This window comes from Rutidosis leptorrhynchoides, chromosome 3 (genome assembly GCF_046630445.1).
Source record: "Rutidosis leptorrhynchoides isolate AG116_Rl617_1_P2 chromosome 3, CSIRO_AGI_Rlap_v1, whole genome shotgun sequence".
In the NCBI taxonomy this organism is placed as follows: domain Eukaryota; kingdom Viridiplantae; phylum Streptophyta; class Magnoliopsida; order Asterales; family Asteraceae; genus Rutidosis; species Rutidosis leptorrhynchoides.
Genome location: NC_092335.1, coordinates 551,378,551 through 551,387,828, shown reverse-complemented (window position 1 = coordinate 551,387,828; position 9,278 = coordinate 551,378,551).

Below are 9,278 nucleotides of genomic sequence, written 5' to 3'. Positions count from 1 at the left end.
GTGATTACGAAGACGATGCAAAAAGAATCAACAGAAACGGAGCTAAAACGAAGATTCTAAAGCGAAAAAGGTGAAAGATAAGAATTCAAGTTACGATCCAGCAAAAATCAGCTGACCAGGCAAGCCAAACGGCCTGCCAAATGGCCTGCCAAACGGCTTGCCTGGCTCACAAACGGCCTGCCAAATGCCCAGTGAAATGTCCCGTTCATATCGATTATAAACGTTCCATATTAATTGATTTCGTTGCAAGGTTTTGACCTCTATATGAGACGTTTTTCAAAGACTGCATTCGATTTTTAAACAAACCATAACCTTTATTTTATCGATAAAGGTTTAAAAATATTACAACGATTATCAAATAATGATAATCTAAAATATAGCGTTTTCACACGATTATTACATAATGGTTTACAATAATATTACACATCAATTTAAATCTTCGAATACAGTTTTTAAACAATATAATACAAGCATGCTGACTCCAACTCTTGTCCATAAATTAGCATGCAACAGCGGAAGCTCTTAATAATCACCTGAGAATAAACATGCTTTAAACGTCAACAAAAATGTTGGTGAGTTATAGGTTTAACCTATATATTTATCAAATCGTAATAATAGACCACAAGATTTCATTTATTCAATAATCTTACACTCGCAAGTGTATAAAAATTATTCATATGATGAACACCTGGTAACCGACATTAACTTTAATGCATATAGAATATTCCCCGCATACTCGCAAGTATGTCATAAATTGACAATCGCAATCACCATATAAATCGAAGTACTAAAGCCATTCATAACTTGAATGGGGGTTGTTAGGCCCAATAGATCTATCTTTAGGATTCGCGTCAATTAGGGGCCATTTCCCTAATTCTTAGGCTACCAGACTTGAAGAGGCAATATTCGGTTTAATAATCCAACCATAGAATGTAGTTTCTCGTACTTGTGTCTATTTTATAAAATATTTATAAAGCTGCATGTATTCTCATCCAAAAAAATATTAGATTTTAAAAGTGGGACTATAACTCACTTTCACAGATTTTGACTTCGTCGGAAATTTAAGACTTGGCCACGGATTGATTCACTAACCTATAACAAATATATACATATATATCAAAGTATGATCGAAATATATTCACAACATTTTTTATTACGTTTTAATGATTTAAGTTTATTAAGTCAGCAGTCCTCGTTAGTAACCTACAACTAGTTGTCCACAGTTAGATGTACAGAAATAAATCAATATATATATTATCTCGAATCAATCCACGACCCAGTGTCTACAAGTCTCAGACTCGATCACAACTCAAGGTATATATATTATTTTGGAATCAACCTCAACCCTGTATAGCTAACTCAAACATTACTGCATATAGAGTGTCTATGGTTGTTCCAAATAATATATATAGATGGGTCGATATGATATGTCAAAATATTGTATACGTGTCTATGGTATCCCAAGATTACATAATATATGTTAGAATACATGTATAATACAATATAAGTTGGTTAAGTTATGATTTGTATAGATTTGTTACAAATTTCACGTAGCTACAACAGCAAAATTACCCAATCTTGTTTTACCCATAACTTCTTCGTTTTAAATCCGTTTTGAGTGATTCAAGTTGCTATGGTTTCATATTGAACTTAAGTTTATGAATCTAAACAGAAAAAGTATAAGTTTATAGTCGGAAATACAGGTTACAAGTCATTTTTGTAAAGGTAGTCATTTCAGTCGAAAGAACGACGTCTAGATGACCATTTTGGAAAACATACTTCCACTTTGAGTTTAATAATGATTTTTGGATATAGTTTCATGCTCATAAGAAAAATCATTTTCCCAGAAGAATAGCTTTTAAATCAAAGTTTATCATAGTTTTTAATTATCCAAACCAAAACAGCCCCCGGTTTTACTACGACGGCGTATATCCGGTTTTACGGTGTTCTTCGTGTTTCCAGGTTTTAAATCATTAAGTTAGAATATGATATAGATATAGAACATGTGTTTAATTGATTTTAAAAGTTATGTTAGAAGAATTAACTTTGTTTACGAACAAATTTAGAATTAACTAAACTATGTTCTAGTGATTACAAGTTTAAATCTTCGAATATGATAGTTATATATATATGAATCGAATGATGTTATGAATATCATTACTACCTTAAGTGTAGTAGGTAAACCTACTGGAAATGATGAAAAATAAACTTGAGCTTCAAAGGATCTTCGATGGCTTGGAAGTTCTTGAAGTAGAATCATGACACGAAAACAAGTTCAAGTAAGATAACTACTTGAATTAATATAGTTATGCTTATAGAAATTGAACCAAAGCTTGAATATGATTCTTACCTTTTATTTAGAATGAAAACCTACTGAGATTAACAAAAGTTTCTTGATCTTGGATGATTACTTGGAATGGATTTGAAAGCTTGGAAGTAATCTAGCAAGTTTGAAAGATTTATTGAAGTGTTCTTGAATGGTTGTTTTTATGATGATTAAAGATAAAAGATGGTGAAAATGCTTGGATATGATCAAGTATGATGTTAGGAGTATTTCTAGAGAGAATTTGGAGTGTAAGTATGAGAAAATGGAATGGAAAAATGAGGTGAAATCATAAAAACGTTTTTACTCATTATAAAGAAAGAAAAGATTCTTAAGTTTGTTTTCTTGCTAAATAATTCATGCTAGTTGACAAATGGTTAGTTCCACATGTTCCTTAATCATTTAAGCCTGCTAAGGAGCAGATTTTTATGTGTATATACCAATAGTGTGTACATCTAGGAACTGGGTATTGTACGAGTACGAATACGGTTGCATATGAGTAAAATTGTTGATGAAAATGAATGAGGATGTAATTGTAAGCATTTTTGTTAAGTAGAAATACTTTGATATGTGTCTTAAAGTCTTTCAAAATTGTACTAATACATCTAAATACACTACATGTATATATACATTTTAACTGAGTCGTTAAGTCATCGTTAGTCGTTACATGTAAGTGTTGTTTTGAAACCTTTAAGTTAACGATCTTGTTAAATGTAATTAATTCATTGTTATTATACTTAAATGAGATGTTAAATTGTTATGTTAACATGATAACATGGTGTATGAATATATCTTAACATCATATATATATATATATATATATATATATATATATATATATATATATATATATATATATATATATATATATATATATATATATATATATATTGTTTCGAAATCCTTAAGTTAGTAGTCTCATCTTACTTGTGTAGTTCATTGTTAATACACTCAATGATATACTTAATTATCATTTTATCATGTTAAATATAGTATATCAATATCTTAATACAATACATATGTATTTAGTAAGACATTGTTATAACGATAATCGTTATGTATATCGTTTCGAGCTTCATAATTCAATATTCTCATTTTTTATGTATATCACACATTGTTAATATACTTAGTGAGATACTTACTTATCATAATCTCATGTTAACCATATATATATATATATATATATATATATATATATATATATATATATATATATATATATATATATATATATATATATATATATATATATATATATATATATATCATGTCGTTTTTACAAGTTTTAACGTTCGTGAATCGTCGGACTAACTGGGTGGTCAAATGTTAACACAAAATCCGTTTCAATTAATCAAGTCTTAACAAGTTTGATTGCTTAACATGTTGGAAACATTTAATCATGTAAATATCAATTTCATTTAATATATATAAACATGGAAAAGTTAGGGTCACTACAGTACCTACCCGTTAAATAAATTTCGTCCCGAAATTTTAAGCAGTTGAAGGTGTTGACGCATCTTCTGGAAATAAGTGTGGGTATTTCAACTTCATCTGATCTTCACGCTCCCAGGTGAACTCGGGTCCTCTACGAGCATTCCATCGAACCCTAACGATTGGTATTTTATTTTGCTTAAGTCTTTTAACCTCACGATCCATTATTTCGACGGGTTCTTCAATGAATTGAAGTTTTTCATTGATTTGGATTTCGTCTAACGGAATAGTGAGATCTTCTTTAGCAAAACATTTCTTCAGATTCGAGACATGAAAAGTATTATGTACCCCGACAAGTTGTTGAGGTAAGTCAAGTCGGTAAGCTACTGGTCCGACACGATCTATAATCTTGAATGGCCTAATGTACCTTGGATTTAGTTTCCCCCATTTACCAAATCGAACAACGCCTTTCCAAGGTGAAACCTTAAGCATGACCATCTCTCCAATCTCAAATTCTATATCTTTTCTCTTAATGTCCGCGTAGCTCTTTTGCCGACTTTGGGCGGTTTTCAACTGTTGTTGAATTTGAATGATTTTCTCTGTAGTTTCTTGGAGAATTTATAGACCTGTAACCTGTCTATCCCCCACTTCACTCCAACAAATCAGAGACCTGCACTTTCTACCATAAAGTGCCTCAAACGGCGCCATCTCAATACTCGAATGGTAACTGTTGCTGTAGGAAAATTCTGCTAACGGTAGATGTCGATCCCAACTGTTTCCGAAATCAATGACACATGCTCGTAGCAAATCTTCAAGGGTCTGTATCGTCCTTTCACTTTGTCCATCAGTTTGTGGGTGATAGGCAGTACTCATGTCTAGGCGAGTCCCCAATGCTTGTTGCAACGTCTGCCAGAATCTTGAAACAAATCTGTCATCCCTATTAGAGATAATAGAGACTGGTATTCCATGTCTGGAGACGACTTCCTTCAAGTATAAACGTGCCAACTTCTCCATTTTATCATCTTCTCTCATTGGCAAAAAGTGTGCTGATTTGGTGAGACGATCGACTATTACCCAAATAGTATCATAACCACTTGCAGTCCTTGGCAATTTAGTAATGAAATCCATGGTAATGTTTTTCCATTTCCATTTCGGGATTTTAGGTTGTTGAAGTAGACCTGATGGTTTTTGATGTTCAGCTTTGACCTTAGAACACGTCAAACATTCTCCTACGTATTTAGCAATATCGGATTTCATACCCGGCCACCAAAAGTGTTTCTTGAGGTCTTTGTACATCTTCCCCGCTCCGGGATGTATTGAATATCTAGTTTTATGTGCTTCCTTAAGTACCATTTCTCTCACATCTCCAAACTTTGGTACCCAAATTCTTTCAGCCCTATATCGGGTTTCGTCTTCCCGAACATTAAGATGTTTCTCCGATCCTTTGGGTATTTCATTCTTCAAATTTCCCTCTTTTAAAACTCCCTGTTGCGCCTCCTTTATTTGAGTAGTAAGGTTAGTACGAATAATTATATTCATAGCTTTTATGCGTATAGGTTCTCTGTCCTTTCTACTCAAAGCGTCGGCTACCACATTCGCCTTTCCCGGGTGGTAACGAATCTCAAAATCGTAATCATTCAACAACTTAATCCACCTACGCTGCCTCATGTTTAGTTGTTTCTGATCAAATATATGTTGGAGACTCTTGTGGTCGGTATATATAATACTTTTGACCCCATATAAGTAGTTCCTCCAAGTCTTTAATGCAAAAACAACAGCGCCCAATTCCAAATCATGAGTCGTATAATTTTGCTCGTGAATCTTCAATTGTCTGGACGCATAGGCAATCACCTTCGTTCGTTGCATCAATACACAACCGAGGCCTTGCTTTGAGGCGTCACAATATATCACAAAATCATCATTCCCTTCAGGCAATGACAATATATAATTAACTTTTTCTTCAACAACTAAAACGCTTTCTCTTGTTCATCCTTCCATTCAAATTTCTTCCCTTTATGCGTTAATGCAGTCAAGGGTTTTGCTATTTTGGAAAAATTTTGGATGAATCTTCTGTAGTAACCAGCCAATCCTAAAAATTGGCGTATCTGTGTAGGAGTTTTTGGTGTTTCCCACTTCTCAACAGTTTCAATCTTTGCCGGATCAACTTGAATACCTTCTTTGCTCACTATATGACCGAGGAATTGAACTTCTTTCAACCAAAATGCACACTTTGAAAATTTAGCGTACAATTTTTCCTTCCTCAACAATTCTAGCACTTTTCTCAAATGTTCTTTGTGCTCTTGATCATTCTTTGAGTAAATAAGTATGTCATCAATGAAAACAATGACAAACTTATCAAGATATGGTCCACACACTCGGTTCATGAGGTCCATGAACACAGCTGGTGCGTTATTCAATACAAACGGCATAACCATAAACTCATAATGACCGTAACGAGTTCTAAAAGCAGTCTTCGGAATATCATCCTCCTTCACCCGCATTTGATGATACCCGGAACGTAAATCAATCTTCGAATAAACTGATGAGCCTTGTAGTTGATCAAATAAGTGTCTATTCGTGGTAGTGGGTAACGGTTCTTGATGGTAACTTTGTTCAACTCTCAGTAGTCGATACACAACCTGAATGTACCATCTTTCTTTTTTACAAACAAAATAGGAGCACCCCACGGTGATGTGCTTGGTCGAATGAAACCACGCTCTAAAAGTTCTTATAATTGACTATGAAGTTCCTTCATTTCGCTGGGTGCGAGTTTGTATGGAGCACGAGCTATTGGTGCAGCTCCCGGTACAAGATCTATTTGAAATTCAACGGATTGGTGTGGAGGTAGTCCCGGTAATTCTTTCAGAAATACATCGGGAAATTCTTTTGCGACGGGAACATCATTGATGTTCTTTTCTTCGGTTAGTACTTTATCGACATGTACTAGAACAGCATAGCAACCTTTTCTTATTAGTTTTTGTGCCTTCAAATTACTAATAAGATTTAGCTTCGCGTTGCTCTTTTCTCCGTACACCATTAAGGGTTTTTCTTTTTCTCGTATAATGCGAATCGCATTTTTGTAACAAACAATTTCTGATTTCACCTCTTTCAACCAGTCCATGCCAATTTTCACATCAAAACTCCCTAACTCTACTGGTATCAAATCAATCTTAAACGTTTCGCTAACCAGTTTAATTTCTCGATTCCGACATATATTATCTACTGTAATTAATTTACCGTTTACTAATTCGAGTAAAAATTTATTATCCAAAGGCGTCAATGGACAACTTAATTTAGCACAAAAATCTTTACTCATATAGCTTCTATCTGCACCCGAATCAAATAAAACATAAGCAGATTTATTGTCAATAAGAAATGTACCCGTAACAAGCTCCGGGTCTTCTTGCGCTTCTGCCGTATTAATATTGAAAACTCTTCTGCGGCCCTGTCCATTAGTATTCCCCTGATTTGGGCATTCGTTTCTGATATGACCCGGCTTCCCACATCCATAACAAATAATGGCGGTATTATTTGTTCCGACATTATTTGTTCCTTTATTCTTGTTAGCCTTTGGTTCGTAAACTTCACACTTCATCGTACCATGACCCTTTCTATTACACTTAGTACATGATGTCGTACAAAGCCCAGTCAGATGGTATCCTTCACACCTCTGGCATGGTTTCTGCCTCTGGTTGTTATTGTTGGGATTGTTGTTGTTGCAGTTGTTGTTATTGTGGTTATTGTTGGAACGGTTGTTATAGTTGTTGTAGTTGTTGTTGGGATTGTTATTGTTGTTGCGGTTAAAGTTGCAGTTGTGGTGGTAGTTATTGCGTTTGTAGTTGCGATTATTGCTGTTGTTGTTATTGTATTGGTGACTCTTGTCACTGTTTTCTTCCCACTTCCTCTTGACTTGTTTCGTGTTGGCTTCTTCGGCCGCCTGCTCTTTAATTCTTCCCTCAATCTGATTTATGAGTTTATGAGCCATTCGACTTGCCTTTTGTATGGAGGCGGGTTCGTGTGAACTCACATCTTCTTGAATTCTTTCTGGTAACCCTTTTACAAATGCGTCGATCTTCTCTTCTTCATCTTCGAACGCTCCCGGACACAATAGGTACAACTCTGTGAATCGTCGTTCGTACGTGGTAATATCAAACCTTTATGTTCGTAACCCTCTAAGCTCTACCTTGAGCTTATTGACCTCATTTCTGGGACGGTACTACTCGTTCATTAAGTGTTTAAATGCTGACCACTGTAGTGCGTAAGCAGCATCTTGTCCCACCTGCTCGAGATAGGTGTTCCACCATGTTAACGCAGTACCTGTGAAGGTATGCGTAGCGTACTTTACTTTGTCTTCTTCAGTGCACTTACTTATGGCAAAAACCGATTCGACCTTCTCGGTCCACCGTTTCAATCCGATTGGTCCTTCAGTTCCATCGAATTCTAGAGGTTTACAGGTAGTGAATTCTTTGTAGGAGCATCCTACACGATTTCTTGTGGAATTAGTTCCACTGCTAGATCCAGAGTTATTGTTGTTATTTTGCATTGCAGCCTGCACTGCTGCTATGTTTGCAGCAAGACAGGTACGTAATTCTTCTTCACTCATATTCATGGTGTGTCGAGTAGTCGGTGCCATTTCCTTCAAAAATAGCCAAAAGAAATGAGTTAATCATATAGAATATTAAGAGTAGTCAATAGTATTTCGTAGCATAATATGAACTTATTTATAAAAGCTTTTTATTCATATTAGCGTTTTATAAGTTTTAATTCGGGTAGTACCTACCCGTTAAGTTCATACTTAGTAGCTAACATTCAATTCAACTACTACAATTCTATATGAAAAACTGATTACAATAAATTTCCGGTTCAAACTTTTATACAATATTTTACAAATTTACAATACCGCTATTTTACATATAGCATAAAATATAGCACACAATAACTTTGATACAAAGTAGTTTCGAAGACAATCCTAGTTAATACGCAAGTCGTTCAACAAAGGCAATAAAGACACGTAATTCATAAGTCCAGAAACAAGTCATGCATTCTGGTTGTACTAATATTATTTTCCATCCTTGGTTATGTGGTAGATAACCATTATGACCATTAGCTAGGCAGCATGTTGTAACGTCGTCAAAAGGACTAGGGTTTCGTAATGCCCAACAGCCCCGTAACAATCTAAAAACCTTGTTTCTCACCCCAACTACCGAATTCGTCACTTGTGGGAAGGTTTTATTTAAAATTTGTAATCCGATGTTCGTTTTCTCACTTTGGTGAGAAGCGAACATCACTAACCCGTAAGCATAACATGCTTCTTTATGTTGCATGTTAGAAGCTCTTTCTAAAGCACGAAGTCCTATGTTGAGTCAAAATAGGTTCTTAACCCGTAGCGTGAAATTGCACTTGGGTTCCCCGAATTTAACGCTTTAAAGAAAACACGGCGTAACTTAAGGTCTCCCCAATGTGATATACCCCATCTTTTAAAAGAAAGCCTTTTATAAACTAAGGCATGCCTGGAACGTTCTTC